Source organism: Mustela nivalis (genome assembly GCF_964662115.1).
Source record: "Mustela nivalis genome assembly, chromosome: 3".
NCBI lineage: Eukaryota > Metazoa > Chordata > Mammalia > Carnivora > Mustelidae > Mustela > Mustela nivalis.
In genome coordinates, this window is record NC_139022.1 from 125785836 (window position 1) to 125806148 (window position 20313).

A 20313-nucleotide genomic window follows, 5' to 3' on the forward strand; every position below is an offset into this window, starting at 1 on the left:
TAATATAATTACAAATCCCTTATGTATAAAATATTCTACGCAGTGCCAAAAACACAGTAGGGGTTCAATAATAATTCAGAATTAATAAAATAATTTGATTTAAAACCCTGGAGCTTTTAAGAATTGAGGTTTAGTTTGTTGCCTAAAACTAGGTGCTTTACATTCAGGAGTGGGGATTATGTCATTATCTTTGAAGACGTTTTTGTGATATCTTCACTTGGGCAATCCTATTTATTAAACCTGAGAGATCACAGATTGGATAGCTACTTACACCTGGATCATAACATATACATCAAAAGAAAGATGGAGTAGCTAACATGAAGGCCAAGTAGAATATAAGCAACATGTTCGTGTGTTTCAAGTTGTGTTTTTATTACTAGATTTTTTTTTTAAAGGATGGAAGACATATTTTCAAAAATCATTCATTCTACTGCTAGGGTGTCATCCAGTTGTATTATAATGCATTGTATATGAGCAATATAAGTACTAGAAACAGAAGAACAGCTATTTTACTCCTACAGAGTCAACATTTGCTTATAAGAATCATATCCACAATTCTTCTGAAAGCAAAATTTTCCCCTTAATTAAGTTCCTATTCTTTCAGTTAGAGATGAGAAACAAGCTGGCTCTATTTTACCATAGCAGAAGAAGAAATAAACCGAAAACTAGAAATCTATCTATATATGAAAGCTCAAGCTTACGTTGACTCCTTTAAAAATCATTAAAGGAACTATAATAAATTGCATCCTTTGAAATGGAAATTACTTAACTTCCAAATTCACTTTTCAGGAACTTTTTTTTTCTTATGGATGATATGTTCTCAATATGATTTCTTCCAGACCACAATTTTCCTTTTCTTTTACCTCCAGGTTTAATCCCAATCAAAGCTAGCAAGTTCCATCCCTATGGGGCACTAAAGAGAATTGTTTCACATTGTTACTAGGAGGATTTGTGACTTTAATTATTTTTGCAATTATTTGCTACATTTCAACTGTGATTTTACTCTATAATCACAGTTTTACTTCCTGATCAATTATTTGATGCCTCTTCAAAACAATTTGGCTAATCTAACTTTGGGCCTTGCACATTATGTTGTTTCATAAGTGCTCATAGTTTGGTTTCTTGTTGGAATACTTCAGAAAAGCAATAAACCTTCCCTTGGGGCAGACAGAGCTTTGCAACTTTTTTGGTAACAATTTAATTAGCAAAATTATCAGAAATATACTTTATACTATTGTAATGTTTCAGCTCATTTTACATTTCCAGCCAGCAACCCCCCCCCCACTTTGCTACTTAAATATGAAAATCTAGATCATGATTAAGTTACTGAGCAAAATGGTTCACTTCTTTAGAGAGATACCTAAAAGTAGCAATCGTTTTTATGTGTGTGTGCCTGGTATGGAAGATAATTTTCTTCTGAGCATTTTTTTTTTGCATATTTTCATTGAAACTGTCCACAAATATGTTTTTCCTACCTACTATTTTACTTTTTAATAGTCAGGTTTGTCTTTCCTAACCTAATAAAAATGCAATACATGTTTTCCTTGAAGAGAAACAAGTTTTTCTTGTTCTGTTTTGTTTTGTTTAGATTTTATTTATTTATTTGTCAGAGAATGAGCACAAGCAGGGGGAGCAGCAGCCATAGGGAGAAGTAGGCTCTCCGCTGAGCAAGGAGCCAGATGTAGGACTTGATCCTAGGACCACGGGACCATGACCTGAGTCAAAGGCAGATGCTTAACCAACTGAGCCACCGAGGTATCCCAAGAAACAGTTTTATTTATTTATTTATTAATTGAGAAGAAAACAAATAAACTAATACATATGCATTTGGTTTCATGCAAATCCTAAATTATTTTTAAGAAATGAGCATTAAACTGAATCTCAAAACATAATAATTCATCTTTTACCTCATCAGTGTGACCAATGAAGTTTCCTCTTAAACAAGGTTTATCTTGGCATTTCACATGAACTGATTCTTTTCTAATGGCCCATTAAACACCTGTTGCTAGTTATGGGAGATAAGTAATATAATTTGTTAGAACCAATAAAGTAAATTAAACAACAAATCTGATCAGACAATTCAATTATATACTTTAAGACTTTCAAATTACCCATCTCATGTTGATCAACTATACCATTCTGCATAAACTGGGAAAAATGTGGATTTCGTAGACTAGAAACATTCTAGTTTTTCAGTGTCTTCATTTCCTGTTGCTGCACTAACAAATTACTGCAAGCAATAACTTAAAACAACACAAATGTATTATCCTGAAGTTATTAGAAGTCCAAAATGGGTCTTCCTGGGCTAAACTCAAAGTGTCTGCATGGCTGCACTCCTTCCAGGAAATTCTAAGAGAGAATCCTTTTTTTTTTTTTTTTTTTTTTTTTTACTTTCCTGGCTTCTAGAGGTTATCCATATTGCTTGGTCCATAACTCCTTTCCTCTGTCTTCAAAGTCAGCAATGGACAGTTGAGTCTTTTTCTTATTACATCACTGTGACACTGACATTCCCACCTTTCTCTTCATATCTAAGGACACTTTTGATTATATCAGAGTCCAGCTGAATAATCCAGGATAATCTCTTCTTTTTAGGGTCAGCTCATTAGCAACCTTAGCTTCATCTGTAGCCTTAATTTTTTCTTTGACATGTAATAGAGCATATTAACAGATCCTAGGGATTCGAACACAAATGTCTGCTGACCATACTGAGGAATACTAACAACCTTAAAAAGATTCTGCATAGACTTCAAAGCATAACTGTGCAAAGCCTGAATGAAGTTTAACCAAAGAGCATTTTAGGGGCTTCCTTCAAGTTTGTTCAAATTTCTATGTATTTCCTCATTACAAACAAGATAAAAGCAGAATAAGTTCTTTGAACTTTTTATAAACCTTTACAATTTCATCACAGATTTTATGGACAATTTCATGTTTATACTTTGATAAGTGCTTTGCCTAAATCCAACCAAATAATGCTGTTGGAAGCTGTTTCCTATTAACTTTATCATATTGTATGTGGTAATCTGTCTTACTCAGAATAAGAAAAAATGTAAAAAAGAAAAAAAAACAGGGCAAGGGTGTAATTAAAGTTGGAAGAGAATCCACTGACTTTACATTTCTCATATTCATCCTTTACTATTAGACATTAAGAAGAAAACTAAGAAAATAAATGCTATGGTATAAAATGAATTGTTGTTCCAATTTGCCTACCTTATCTGGCTGTCATTTCTGATCCATCCAGTCATCTTTTCATCCATTATTCCTTCAGCAAGATAAGAAACTATCTATCTATTTTGTCTTTTAGCTCATTCATCAAAGATTTACTAAATTGAATACCAATTCTTAGGCTCGATCTTAAATATCAAAGAAAGAGCTATAGAAACAACTTTTAATATGTCTATCGCAGCATGATAATACTAAGTGACTTCTTTCCAGTATTCTATTCTGGTAGAGATAGCTATTTAATCATCACATTCCTGTTCTTGTCTTACTGTACTTACAGCTAAATTATATGCCAGTCTCCTCTGTGTGAGGATAAGACCATATGACTCTATGTCATGAGAATTGTGTACACCCTTCTAGTGCTTTATCCTTCAATAATTTTTTTTCCATCTTTTCACTTACAGCTGCTTGCCATGTGATGGTGGAAGTTACATTTAAGAGAGTGGAGTCATAATAGGAAAAGAAGCCTGTATTACAGATCACTGACTGGAAGAGAGTGGTCCCATCAGTCCTTCCAAACAGAAGAGCCACTTTTGGAATATTTGAGATAAAAATAAACTTTTACTGAGTTAAGTGTTTTGGTGTTTATAGTCGCTACTGAGGTTTTGGCGATTATAGTTACTACTGTAATTGGAGAGATATGAAACCAAAAATGTGAGTTAAAAAAAGCATAAGAACTGCAAAATCAGTCAAAATCTTCATAGACATTATGTAGGATGAAATAAAGTAGCAGCCACACAGAGAAAAATTAAAATGAGGCAGCTCAATATCAGTAGATTTCTAGACATTCAAGCCAAAAGGTACTTTCTGGATGTAATTGGCGCATCCCGAAATTATGTCATCCTATAGCTATTGCATCAAACAAAAGCTGTGAGATTTGGAATGATTGGTACTGTAATCTATGGAATAGAAGCCATATGGACAATACCGTAAAAGATGCTTAGAGAACAGATTAAAAAAATTCAGGGGTGGTAGCGTTCTGTAAAAAGCTGAGCCAGGAAAATTCAACTAATTCCATGAAACACTAAAAAGGAAGCTAATATAGCATATATACAAAAAATATTATAAAAATAAAAGGTAGAAAATCAGAAAAACTAACTAAGATTTGGTAAGAAAAATGCTGCCACAGAACACATGAAAACTTCTTCCAAACATCTCTCTGAGAATTAGAATAATACTGTGAGGCAATACCTCCATCAAGGAAAACCACACAAGAGATATACAGAAAAATCAAACAAAATAGAAGAAAATAAAAATTGAATTGGCAGAATCCAATTGGCAATCCAATTGGCAGAATAAATGGATGTGAGGACAAAGGAAAATCACAACCTTTACAGACAAAGAAAAATAGAAGAAACATATCAAAGAACAGAGACTGTAGAAAATACAGGAAGGGATTTAGTGGATGGGAACTATGAAAGATTATCAAAATGAATAGGGAGAAAAAAGAAATTAGAAGGCAAAATATTTACGACAAAAATAATTATGGATATAAGGCAAAATAGATATCTGTATATAAGACTATTAATGGGCTCTGCCAGAGAAGTAGACCAAATATTTGAATAGAAAAACTCCATGGAGATATTATTCAAGGAAATATTCCTGAATAAGTTAAAATATGAATCTGTACGGTTAAAAGGTATATGATATACCAGGAAAAGTTGACCTAGAATGGTTAACCTAAGATATTCTTTACTGAAATACCAGATTTTAATGATAAAGAACAAATCCGTGGAGCAGATTAAAAAAAAATCAAATCTTTCATTAAAAATTCAGGTTGACATCAAATTAAATATACCAACATTCAAAAACTGAGAAGTACAGGTTAAAGATTAAACAAAATGAAATATAATAAAGTAATACTTATTAGAAAAAGAAAAATGATCTAAGGAAATATTTATTCAATCATGTTTTTCTCTATGTAAATAGTCAACAAATATTTTTTGACTATGGAAGACCTCAGGGGACATACTTCATTTGAGCCCTTATTTAGAAAAACAAAGAAAACCACAAGACTTTAGCCAAATGAGAGATTTTTGGGGGAGAAATCAGAGCAATAATTCTTAATCTACAGAATTAAAAATAAAGCAGAATTATAGAATAAAAATAGATTTATGGATTATAGTGAGAGATCAAAATTTAAATACATGTTCTGACAAGGCAGAATCTGTACAACTAACAAAAAAATCAGAGTAAATAAGGGTAAGAAAATGGAAAATTTAAACAAAAAGATTAAGACAAGGAGAACTTGCGTGTTTATTGATGTAAGCAATAATCATCTTTTTTTTTTTTTTAAAGATTTACTTATTTGACAGAGATCACAAGTAGGCAGAGAGAGAGAGAGAGAGGAAGGGGAGCAGGATCCCTGCTGAGCAGAGAACCTGATGTGGGTCTTGATCCCAGGACTCTGGGATCACGACCTAAGCCGAAGGCAGAGGCTTTAACCCACTGAGTCACCCAGGTGCCCCAGTAATCTGTTCTGATACGGAAATCTTACATTTAGTTTCAGGAGAACATGAATATATAAATGTGAATTCATATACATGTGAATATATATGCTCCTATATATACAAAGATACATACACAGAAACCTCAGAATCTAAATCACAAATTATAAGCAAAAATATGAAATTTTCACATTGGATCACAAAGAAAAACCCAACTCTATATACTGTGTATAATAGACATACCTAAACAAAATTATTCCAGGAGTTTGAAAATGCATGGATATGTAAGTTATATCAGGAAAAAAAAATATGAAAGCATGGATCACAGTCTTAACATCAGTACAATGTATACAAATAAATGAAATATTATTATGGAAAACAAATAAGACTGCTTTATAGTGATAAAATATGTGAATTATACTGACCCTAAATTCACAAATTATATCTATAGAAAATACAAGGAAAAGTAAAAATATACTAATTGTAGGAAAAAATAATGATAATACAGAATCTACTAATAAATTCCTACAATAGTGCTCATAGAATATGCAATAAAAAATGACTGCATACCATAAAGCTTTAGTCAGCACTGAAACATAGAAAAAGTGTAGAAAAATGTGTCATTTTTCAGTGTAATAAACTAGAACTTAAAAACCAAAATGAAACAACAAAGGTAAGATCACTCTCCTTGTAAAAACTAAACAAAACAAAAAAACCTCCCTTTTAGAACACACTTGTATTGAAAAGGAAAACAGGAACACTTTAAGATTCCTAAAAAACAATGATAATGTGAACACTATTTTAATAAGTACTATAAAGAAAAAAATATAATTGCTACATAATAGAAATTTAAGAAGGACATCAATCATATATCAGACTCAAACCTTATTAAAATAAAAACAGCAATATAAACTAAAGGGAAAAAGTTAAAATCAAAAAATGAAAAAGGAAAAAATAAATTTAAAAGCTTTCTCAATAGTGGGAAATAGAAAATAACTAAGCTTATAAGGAATAATATGATGTTATTAATAAAAATACATTTTAAAGAATAACAGAATATTATAAAAAAAGTAGAAAAGGATAAATATTTAAAAGGAGGAACAACAAATACATTAATAAATGATGAGGGGCAAGTAATCACATAAAGAGCATGTTAAAAGAATCTACTCAGCATAACTTTAAGGAAAAAAGTTTGTCATTTTCTATGAAATCTAAGTTACCAGAATAGATCTCAGAAAAGAAAGAAAAAAATGTAAACAGAATTATTTCCATTAATGAAAAGAGATATTTGCCAAAGAACTAGCTGCCTAAGAAAGCACTGGTCTCACCATTTTCCTAAGGGAATTTTACCCAATGGTTAAACAACAGGTAATTTCAAAATTTAAAACATTTTTTTAGAGAACTAAGAAAAAGGCAACTTTCAAACTCATTCTGCTAAGTACGTATAATGCTAATGATTAAATATATTAATATAAGCATTCATATTAATATATCTAATTAAAAATGGAATATGCCTATATATACTGAAAAGCCTTTGATAATATTAAAAAATACTTCTTAAAAGTATTTCATAAAATAAGATTGATCCATACTTTCAGGGTATGAAAAAGTCATCTAATTCAGACCAAAGCCAGAGCTATCTTTAGTGAGGAACTCCTTAAAGCAATTAAGAAAGACTTCAAAACAAACTATCACTATTACTTTATAATATTTTCCTAGAGAAGCTAAATAAGATCATTATACACCATTTAACAAAAACACAGAAAGAGAAAGAATGGAGGTAAAACTCAGCATTTAAAGAGCTGTGTATCTAAAAATTTTCAGAAGCAACTGAAAAATTGCCATAAACAAAGGAATGCCATATCCATTATTAAAAAAACGCATTTTATATAAATAAATGAGAAGATAAGAAATATAAAGTAATACAAACAACAAGATAAAATATACAAATCAAGATAAAAGAAATTGCAATAATAACTGAGGACAAGTGCATGGAAAAAAATATTCAAGGCTTATTTGAAGTCAGTTATAAACCCTACTGAAGGCTACAGAGAAGACTTGAACAAAGAAAAGGTCACACTGAGTGACAGCACACAGCAGAACACATAAACTTACTAATTCTTTTTTTTTTCTTTAAAGATTTAATTTATTTATCTGACAGAGAGATAGAGAGCACAAGCAGGCAGCGTGGCAGGCAGAAGGAGAGGGAGAAGCAGGCTCTCTGCTGAGCAGGGAGCTGGATTCAGGGCTTGATTCCAGGACCTCAGAATTCTGACCTGAGCCAAATTAACTGACTGAGGCACCCAGGCACCTCTAAACTTGCTCATTCTTCACATTTATTTTATTAATTTAATGTGATCTCAATGAAATATTAAAAAATATTTTTAAACTAAAGATGATTTTAAGTAGGTATGAACAACTGAATAAGTATAACTATTAACTATAGCCAGAAAAAATTTTAAAATTGTAAAGTTAAAAAAAGAAGTGAAATGACAGAAAACACAATATATTATAAATCATCAATATGTCAAGTAGTATATTACTGAATCATTAATAGATAAATTGAGGATAAGAGAAAATCCCAAAATAAGGAAAAAAAATGTATATTTTAGAAATTAGTGCAGGATAAAGGAATAACTCAATTAGTGAATAAATATATATTACAGTTAATTGTGTTGGTACAATAATGTAAAAAAATCAAAAGCTAATTTTTTTTATTAGAAGACTTCTGTATATATATAACAAGTAAACAAGATAAGGTAAAGAAAAATGCATATAGTTTCCTATTTTTTGACTAGAAAAGAGGGTTAAGTGAAGAACCTATATTCATATTTATGTGTATAGCATAAAGGTGCTGTGGAAGGATATAAAATAGAAGAATAGTGGTTCTTAATGGATAGATAGGAGACAAGAATGAGAAGGAAACATTTCCATATTTTCATTCTATATCATTTTATAATTGTTTTGCTTTTTTAATATTATGAGTATAATTTTATCCAAGCACTTAATGAAAACAAATAAGGAAAAACCTCAAATGCTCATTTCCTCAAGTCCCCCATAGAGCCCCCTCATCCTAATCAAAGAACTTTTTAAAATAATTTTTAAGATTTCATTTATTTATCTGACAGAGATCACAAATAGGCAGAGAGGCAGGCAGAGAGAGAGAGAGGAGGAAGCAGGCTCCCTGCTGAGCAGAGAGCCAGATGTGGGGCTTGATCCCAGGACCCTGGGGTCATGACCTGAGCCGAAGGCAGAGGCCTTAACCACTGAGCCACCCAGACGCCCCCTAATCAAAGAATTTGATGATGCTTTTGGCACCCTGAATGAAGCCAAGACAATAGTAAAACTTGAACTGGATACTAATTTAAAGAATTACCAGCCAATTGGTATTTGGCTATTTCATGTGTAGATAAATATGAATTCATAATTTTCAGAATATGATGCAATTAAAATACTCCATATTTTCTCTTCTTTGGGAGAATTAATGTTTTTGCTTTCTTGAGTTCAGGAAGAAAACATTTCCACCTTGAAAAGACAAACAAATTGAAATCCCAGTCCAAATTTTATTTTGAAGTTATGCTAGTTTGTTCAGCTTGACAATAAGAGAACTGTTTTCTTCTTTGTCATCATCAATCTTGTCTGTGATATATTGTATTTTAAGAACGTGAAGGCAAGCTACACAGGAACAGAACTGTAATGTAAGTCAACCTGCCATTCAATGCACTAATCCTCTAAACATCTCAACTGTCAAGCGACAGATACCTGGGAGCTCCTGTGCAGCAGATAAAGAAAATCACTGGGCAACAAATAAAAAGTATTCAAAGGAAAACTAGATGCACATGTCTTGATATAGTTTTCCATCCCAAATGTGGAAACGAATGATACATTGGTATTTTGACCTTATATGAGTGTATAATACAAATATATCCCAGTTACTCTTTATTTATATAATTTAAATATTTATTATATATATTTTATTTATATCATTTAAATTTCACAGCAACTATGTAGGGTGAGCATTATTATCCCCATTTTGAAACGGAGAAAACAGAAGCTCAAGATGGTAAGGAACCTGCACAATGTCAAAGGGATCAGACCTGAGATTTAAATCCAGGCAGCTTGATTTCAAAATATTATCATTCTCATTAAATTACCAGCTTGTTGAGATCTGCATCTGGAATAGCCACATATGATTTGGCTGGTGACTCTTTAAATCATTATTTGGTTCTCTGTTGGCTATTGTTTCCCCTATACTCAAGGTGTTAAAGGAACTCCTAATTACTTTGCTCTTCTATGTATGGCATCATATAAACATTGCTTTTATATTTAACCCTCTAATTCACAATAAACTATGTTAAGCAACTGAGCAGATTGATGAATCGGAAGGGGTTCAATAGAAATAGCTACACTTTATACATGTGGATATAAAATTTTAATTAAAATCACTGTGTCATATTTTAAACTTACAGATTATCTGAATTAATTAAAAATTTGGAAAGACAGACAGTCAGATGACATTACATTACTGCTAGTTATCTTTCCCTTTGATACACAGATCATATTTTACTCATGGTTCGGGAAAACACAAATTATTTCAAAGGGTAAGAAATAACCCAAATTGCTGCATGGGAAATTCCATTATTAGTGCCAAAATAATACTGATCATCATTTTGGATATACTTTCATGTGATTATCTCTGGTTTTTAGAAGTTTATATTGTTCATAGATGCTCTTTCCTCTTTCTCTACATGAAAATGATGTATATTTTGAAAATAAAAATTATTGCAAATAAAGTAAAATTCTTAGTCTGTACTTTCTTAAAATGCATAAGGATAATTTCCTGTACCTGTACTTTCAAAATTATTTAAAATTCTGATTCTGAAAGGAAGTAAATACAGTTAACTAGGTCATGGTCAAGAGTAGCTATCCAGTAAGAATTCTTTCAGGGGATTTTTAGGGGAAAAAATGCTTGTGTGTCTTTTCTCCCCTAAAACAAACTATCTCTTGATTTTGGATCAGATATGACCCTGAACTCTGGGCAATTAACTCCGAATTTTATGGTCTATATAAACAAACACAATGAAGATAAATAGCTTTTAAAATCATGCATGAAGTCCAGACATATTTTCATGGCCTTCAGGGCCCTACATTATCTCACTCCCTTCTGCTTTCCCTTTATCTTGAAATCTTTACGTTTTCATCCCAGCTATACCAGACCAGCCAAATGGAGCCATATGGACCTCTATATGATCAATTCAATCTCATCTAAAGGCCTGAGCATGTATTGGCTACATGTGCATCTTCGAACACTATCTCCCAATCATCCCTATGGTTCATTCCTGTTCTCTCTAACCAGACCTCCACTTCTTCAGAGATACCATCCTGACCACCCAGTCAACTTAAAAACCACCAATGGACTCTACTCATTCTCTACCACATCACTTACATTTACTTTCCTTTTACCACACATCCATGAAGTTATACTGTTTATCTTCTTGTTTAATATAATTTTCGCTGAAAATGTAAGTTTTTTATCCTGTGCTTCACTATAACCTCAGCATTTGAATAGGTGGGGGCACGTAATAGATGTAAATGAGCATGTGTTGCATCAATAATTTTTTAGGTCCTGCTAGTGAGAGTATGGGCTACTGAAAAGCAAACTGAGACAGAAAAGAACTCAGAATGTTCTGATATATTACAAAGAAGCTATTAAATAAATAAATATATAAGATGAAAGAAAAGAAATACTTTTTAATAGGTCTATTCCCATCAATATGTTCCTCTCCCCCCATGATTGGTGTCTACTGAATCACGTAGCAGAATGAGGACTATCCTACAGAACTTCCACGTCCCTCTTAGTTCTGTGTTTAGCTAGCTGTGTAACCGTGGGCCACACTCACCAGTTTTAGCTTCCTTACTTATATATGGGCCTAAAATTCCTCTTTAACTCTAAATGCCATTTAATAAAAATGGGGTTTTATAAAGAAGGAAAGATTATCTAATAGTATTTAAATATCTGAGTGAATACATACATTTATATATACTGTTTTAGAGGTGAAAATAGGTTGGCATATTTGGGATAAAAAGCTTAGACTGCCACATATATTTAAGTTGAATTCCTATTAAAAAAAATCTTGCAACATCAAAGCTTGTGTAGTCTATTTTTTGCACATGCATTCAAAAACTCCTAGAGCAATAGACATGTTTTTAATGACTCAAAAAGTAGAAACTGCCAATTTATTTTTCCTCAAATAATTAAATCTTTAATTAATTTCACATATAGTTAGTAATAAGCATCATTCTAGTTTTGAACTTTCAAGTATTCCTCAGTTTGCTTTTAGCATGCTTCTGTGCTTACTGGAGCTACTTAAGTCTCACAATCAGTTTGAGAATAGCTCTTAAACTTGCACTTCTTAAAAAAAATAAAACACATTCCAAATGATGTGGGGAACTATTGAGTCAAGAGATACAAATTATATGAAACCATAAAGTGGCATAATTGAGCAAAGCAATTTTGGTGAGAAACTAAAAAGGAGGGGGAAATCATGTAAATGTGATTATTTCTAATTAGAAACAATGAGTAACCAAATCAAATTATACAATGAGGATTTGATTTAGATCCCTGGAGGAAAGCAACACATGCATTTGCATTCATCTCCAGCATTTCCTTTTCTCTTATTCCTTTTCAGTGCTTTCTTAGACCCTTAATTGTAAGTAAGATGGTTGTTAATTCAGATCGTTAGAATAGTTCTGTGCATGTAGGTGGAATTCAAGTTAAGTCTTATGTTCTTTCATCATATTTGCCAAAAAAACTTCCTGGATGGGTGCAAGAAGGATGCATACACCTCTTCCAATTTCACTGCTTGGTGTTCTTACATAAACCACAAAAAGTGAGATTTACTGTGAGACCTAAATACTGGTCCTAGATCTGTGATAGCTAACTAAGTAACCTTGAATAGATAATTTAATTGTAATTATCTAAATTACTTCTTTGTAAAATTTAAGCATGTTTTGTGGTGGGTATAAATAGATTAGATAAGATTTAAGCAAACCATGTTGGGAAGTTACTTCTGCTAAGTGTTTAGAGGAGAGACAGATTATGGACTTGACTCCAGCAAAGCAAAAGCACAATGTAAAAGAGAATAGAGCAGACCTCAATGAACTTGTGTAGAATTTCATAATTTAAAAACCACTGAGGGGGATCCTTTCACAATGTATGTGTATATCAAATCATCATGTTGTATACTTTAAAAATCTTAAAAGTAGGAAAAATTATCCTTTGTCAATTAGATCTCGTTAAAGCTGAAACAAATAAAAATTGTACCTGTGGAGATAGAAAACAGATTGGTGACTTCCAAGTCCCAGGGTGAGCAGGTAAGGGAACAACTGATTAATGGGTAAAGGGTTTCCTTTAGGTGATGAAAATGTTTTGGAACTAGATAGAGGTGGTAGTTGCACACACTGTGAATGTACTAAATGCCACCGAAATGTTCACTTACAATGGTTAATTTTTTGTTAGGTAAATTTCACCTCAGCAAAAAAAAAATTTTTTTAAACAAAACGAAAAAATGGTTGCTTCGATTTCACCTGGTTGCTAGTCTCTACAACTGACATGGAGTTAGCGGAGAGTATGTCCAACCAACTTCTCTACTGGATGAGAAATATATTAAATAAAAAAAAAAGTTACACTTATGAACATTTATCATACATCTAAACAACAACAATTTATCATATATCTAAATTATATATAACTTTAATGTTTTCAAATTTGAATTAACAAATGCCTCCTATTAATTTTTTTCTGATTTATTTTCATGTTTCTCTTCTCTTCTTTTTTCTTTAATAATTAACTGCTATTCTATGTCCTCTCTCTCATCTCAGAGTCTCTGTACTTAACTATTTCTTCAAATCAAAAATTCTTACTCCCAGGGAAGCCTTGTTAAATCACTATAATCATTTTTAATCTTTTTACATTGTTCTATTTTTCCTCTATAAACCTATTATTCCATGCCATTATATTGCCTATTTATTTACCACTCTGCTAATTGTCTGGTTCACCTACTATAATATGAGCTCCATGATAGTAGAAGCATTGTCTGTTTTTTTGTTTTACTTTTTTGTTTTGTTTTGTTTGCTAAATTCCCAGTGCCAAGAACAGTGCCTTGCTCTTAAAATGAGCATAGGGAATGGTATACTTGAATGTACACGGGGCATGGAACTTTTATGTTCCATTCTTAGAACCTCTGAAGTAATTGAGCATTGCATAGAAAAAAGGAACAGAAGCATAGCCCTTGTTTTCAGAACACAGGGGCTATAGTCATAAACCTATTTTCAATCTCAGAAGACTAGTTTTCAGAACACAGGGGCTATAGTCATAAACCTATTTTCAATCTCAGAAGACTATTGAATGCCATAATACCCACTACAGCTTAGCTGCAGATTGAATGGACCTCTAGGACCAGTAGACCAACACAGATGGGAGGCAACTATGAAGACAGCTTTGAATTGGCTCATAAATAGTGTGTATCAAGTAGAGGCAAAGGTTGGGAGAAGGGCATAGTGATTAAATAATCTTTAAGTGACCCTCAAGCACCAACACTGTAATTGTAAAAATTTCATTACGTTAACTTGTTCATTGGCTAAATGACTGTCAACATGAAACCGAAGTTGTAATTTACTAGGTATATGGTAGCACAACATCAGACTAGCACTTCTTAGTGATAAGTAATATTCTAAACCTCTTGGTTGAATAAGTGTTTCTTGATCAAATAAGCTTAGATAATATTTTTTTCTATTTACCAGTCCTTTGGAAAGTCAAAATATTCAGTAGCTTATAAAACTTTTGAGATGTCTTACAGCAAGGAAATATAATTAATGTTTTGGTGATGCAGTTTATATCCTCAGCACACTTGATTTCATCTTCCCAAACAATATACTCTTGACCTCAGTTTGGAAAGGACTGCTCTAGAGAGTGTTCTTCCTGAGGGCCAGGGACTACTTCTCATGCATTGCTTTATAATTCATCGCTAGCTCCGTGTAGGGGATTAATATAAAAAGGTTGAATGCATAAATGTTAAAGAGTTAACAAACTGCATTCTGTTTTCCTAGAACCAAGGACACATAAGAAACATTTTGGAGGCTAAGAAAAATATGTAAATATATATACATATGAATACTATGAATATTAACAACAGTATTATTTCATATTTGCTATTATAAATATTTCTTAGCTGTAGGTTTGCATCAGGAGACTTTATCAGGCCATTTTTCTAATCCTTGAGGCTACCTTGTCTGGGCTGAAAGGAACACATTTTCCTCCCAAGTAGGAGACAAAATCTTTAATTGGGGAAGAAAATAAATTTTTAATACACACAATCACTTTCATAAAATTATTTAATGATAGCATAGTTTGTCTGAATTTGATTGATAGGATGCATGCTCTAGAATGTCTACTGATTCATATAATTATTGCTAAAAGAGGGATGTAGTATTTATGACTCATGTATAATATTCAGGCCACCTCCTCTTAAACAAAATTGTTCCTAGCTGGGCTAGATTTCAACCATAAGGCCAAGAAAATTATGCTGTGATTACCTATTTCTTCCAGTTTTTTTTTTTTTACATATTTAAAAAACAAGTAAGTTGATGAATTCATGACCAGTCCCATATTAATTATATAAACTCAACAGAATTCTAAAAGTGTTATTTTAATGCACTTTAAAAGGGCTTGGCAGATAAGGAATAGGTAGAGTCTTTAATCTCAACTACATGACAAGGTTTATAATAGTTATAATAATAACAGTGAAAGCAGTTTCTACTTATTAAACACCTATTAGGAACCAATTCATTTATGTATGTTACTAATTACATAATTTAATACAAAAAGATGCTGTATCTTTGTAGAAACAAGATACTTAGCTTGTGCCACAATGAGTTATCTTACGTAAGGAGAACACAGGATGTGACCCTTAAAAACCTGTAATATGACTCTTCTTGAAACCACCTTACCTTCCAAACTGCTATCAATTGTTTTCTCAACAATCTACTTGAAAACCTCCCATTTCGACATACAGTGGAATCTCGACTTTCAAGTCAGGAAAAACTTGCACATGCAGTCCATCTCTGCCACTCAAGAGTCATTTTAGTTTTCTGATTTATAGAAAGACATCGCAATTTTTCTGTGTGTCTGAAAAACAATTAGCAAGTGGTTCCTTTTTCTCTTCCTTATGTATTCTTCTTTGGGATTTCAACTGTAGACAACATTTTAGGTTTTTTTTTCACTTACTCGAGTCAAAAATCTGAGTCACGTGTGGCTTCTCTCCTTCTCTCAGCTGTCACGAGATTTATCAACAAATTCTGTTGCTGCTACCTTCAGAATGTGTACATAGTTTGAATACTTGACTGCAAACGCCACTGTTTCCCTCCTGGCCCCGTCCGCTATCGTCAGTTCCCTGGTTATTATAATAGCCCTCTACATGCTCGCCTTTCCCCATGCTGCTTCCACTTGAATCCACTCAACACACTAGCTGGAGTAGAACTTAAATATTATAGGTCTTATAAGCTATTGTAAACACTTTAGTTTTTATTCTGTATGAGATGGAATGCCCTTGGATAGCTTTGAAGGGAGATGGGCCATCAAGAAGCCTCTCTTCTGTGTTTGGACACCGCACATAATCTCCAGCTTCAAGGCCTCATCACAGCCAGCCACCTGCTCTTGGAACACTCTTCTTCCGAGTGGGCAAGGCTTGCTCCCTCAGCTCCTCAGGTATTTACTGAAATGTCCCTTCCTCAGTGTGGCCTCCCTGGCCACTGTATATAAGATTACACCCTTCCTCTGCCACTTTAGGCAACCGCCATCCTTTCTCCCTGTTTTCCATGGCCCTCACTGCTATCTGTCACATCATATACTGCACTTAGTTCTATTTTCTTCACATTTTAGCTGTCTCCACTACAGGGTAAACATTATGATAGCAGGGATATTGGTCTGCTTTGTTCACTGCTGTATCCACACTCACATTAGAAGGGGAGCTAAAACATAGTAAAGGGTCTTTGTAAATATTTGCCTGAATGAAAAGGAGAAACTGACTTAACACAAAATACCAGTCTCTAAGCTTATTTAGATCAGAATTTATTCAGAACCTAAATTTTCTTCTTCTTTTTTCTTTTTTATTTCTTTAAAGGCGAATAAAGTATACAGACTTAGGAGTGCTTCATTTATCTTATACAGGTCGGGGATTATTATATACTTGCCTGATGCCAAATTCAAGGTGCCACACTATTAATCATACAGCAGCTTACAAACCTCATGGCTCTTCGTCTATGCCCCCATATACCAGAGAACTGAAGAAGAGAAAATATTAATAAACCTCACATTGTTGAACTGTATGGCATTAATTGAATAGCTTTAATTTAGAGTAATAAATTATTAGAAATAACTTCCAGAATTTACAAGCTACGAAGTGCATAAGAATGACAGGACTTTGAACTAGAAAATGTTTAAGAGAAGAAACTGAACAGGGCTTAGTGGAAATTAATTTGTAAAAAACAAAGCACACACAAAAACCCCTCTCACAGATAGGCAAGTAATTGTGTCCCACATACATATATGGTCACAGGTTTCTTCTTTGGGTGTCCATTATACAGCTACAGATATATACATATGTGTATACACACACACATATACATATATGTATTTGTATATGTAATAAAGATTATAATCATATATCATAAATGAAATAGATTAATGTATAACAATTTCATATGGCAAATTTTTAAATAAAAAACCCTAAAGCAAATGAAACACCTGTAAAAAGTCCTTTTAATTTGTAGTTTATGCTGAAACTAGGGCCCAATTCTTATGGGTGAACACAAGAACCAAACTACCCAAAAGAATTACATTTTAGAGAAATTTCTGTTTAATTGCAATGCAAAAGAATGGAAGCAGTAGGATGAGTCTATAGCTAGAAGGGATTTAGGCTGGACCCCAAACATAACTTGCTGAATAAGGGTCATGGGTCATGAAAGAGAGTGCTGAGATACTATGGAAGCTTTTCTTTTGATGATTGCAAGGAAATGGTAGACATTTCAAGCTTTATATTTTTACTGTGGGTATCTTTCTTAACAATTTAAGAATAATCCAGATCATGGAGAAGATGATGTAAATTACCTATAAACTCAAAACAGTGTGGTCTAACGGTTATACATAGCGGGAGATCCATAAGACCAAAATTCTAGTCATAGTAATCCTGCCAAGTTGCTTCCCAACTTTTTCAAAATCATAGAAGGACAATCACAGTGAGGTTTTGAAACTTTCCTTCAAAATAGTAGATTAATGTGAAATCATTCCTAAACCTCCCAACTTCTCTAAGCATATAACATGTCAGACAAAATATTTTTAAAATAAAATACATTGCATGAAATTGCAATGATATTTGCAATTTCATGAAATAAACTGCATGAAAATATATCGCTTGAAAGCTATCATTGGAATTATCCAAATTCTAAGAACAAATTAGAAAGTCACAGATTATAGCCATTATAACTACTCGAAGCTCTGCAGCTCTAGTCACAAAGAAAAAACTCCTATTAAGGTTACTTATATTGGACTTTAGAATTATATATTAATTATATTTATATTGAGATTAAAACTACTTTGTACTAGTATCTATCTCTTAGAAAACTGCCTTTTACAGTCACACCGAAACATTTTTTTTTTGAAATTTCAAAATTTTATTTGTACCCGAAACAGAATTATTTCCAATATCTTATATTTTTTTTAAAGTTAACTCTGATTACACTGGTAATCAGCATTCCTTTTTTTTTTTTTAACTATAACAATATGCCTTTATTAGTTTAGGAAGATACAGATACATACATAGACAGACATTAATTTTAAATATTTGGGACCAATATTTTTTTTGAAAAAAATTATTTATATAAAGAATTCTATAAAATATAAAACTGGTGGTTTTATCCAACCAAATTGTTACACTTTAAAAAAAAATTCTCTAACAAACATGGCCCATTCTTTTCACTGTTCCTCCTGAGAGATGGTCTCCCAACTTGGTGTTTTTCTTTGCTTTATGCCATTTGTCAATGTTTTTCAAGTGTGGCCCTGGCTGCAAGCCTGGTTTCCACATGGGGCATGAACACTTCAGAGCGAGAGAGAGACAGACCAACTACTTTCTTACTCCAGAACCCATATCTTAATTAATATAAGGAAAAACTATGTTTGGGCTTTAGCTATGCTGATTTGTTAATTCTTGCTAATTGAGTTTTTAATTGAAACTTCTTTTTTCACGTGATATTATTCATAATGTACTTGATAGAAAGCAATATTTCAAAGGTAAAAAAGAAAACACACCCACACTCACATATACATGTAATGACTGGTGACAGAAAGATTTATTCTTGAATTCTTTTTCTACTCTGTGACCCTGATAAGTTATTCAACTTTTTAAAAGTTTTTATTATTATTATTTTTTAAGATGATTGGCTGCAAAACTCAAAATACTTTAGGCAAAGTACCTACTGAAATGTGAGCACACTCAAATAGTTTTCTTTTCAACATATAATTACTATTATTTTTTCTTGACCCAGATTAAACACTTATTTTAGTTAAAATACATTCTGTTTAAAAGTGTTTACTGTTTTACACACTTCACAGCTAAACCTGGTGATTCACAGACCTGTACCCCTGGGGATAAAAATATATGTCTATAAAAAATAAAAAATTAAAAAATAAATAAATAAATAAATAATTTTTTAAAAAAGTGTTTACTGTTTTAAATTGTGTGACAGCCATCCTGGTGTTTGTTATTTCCTCATAATCATCTATACACAGACATATACTTGGGTTGTTCTTTTTCTGTTTGTTTGTTTGTTTGTTTCGTAAACAACCATATAAACACTTACCTTAGCATTAAAAAATTATCAAGTGACCCATAGACTTGATAAGTCTGTTTTATGCTTATGATCACTGAATTATTAGTAATCCATTTAATCTCTGTGTCAAACTACTACCCAGACTTGGTGCCTTTTGGGAATATGTAAAAGTCTCTCTTTCTCTCTCTTTTTCCTTCTTTTTTATTGAAGGGAGGGCACAAATTAAGGAAAACTAAAATTCAAAATTGGATCTGAAGAAAATAATTAGATTTCTTATTTCTGATCTTCCACGTATTTTTTGCCCCTATAACATCAAGGGAATACTTAAAATTTAATTTCCTGTCCTGTGATATGGGAATAATAATATCTCTACCTTATGTTCTAGAAAGGATTAAAAGAGAGAATATACAGTGCTTAACAGAGTGTCTGGCACATACTAAACACTTAACAATTGGGGTACCTGGGTGGCTTAGTCATTAAACATATGCCTTCAGCTCAGGTCATAATCAAAGGGTCCCGGGATCGAGTCCCGCATCCAGCTCCCTGCCAGGCTGGAAGCCTGCTTCTCCCTCTCCCTCTGCTTATTTTCCTTTTCTTGCTCTGTCTCTCTCTGTCAAATAAATAAAATCTTAAACAAAACAAAACAAAACAAAAACACAACACAACCCCTACATTAACTCCTATAATTCTAATAGATTTTTTTTTTTTAAAAGATTTTATGTGTGTGCTTGTTTGTGAGAGAGAGAGAACAGGGTGAGAGAGG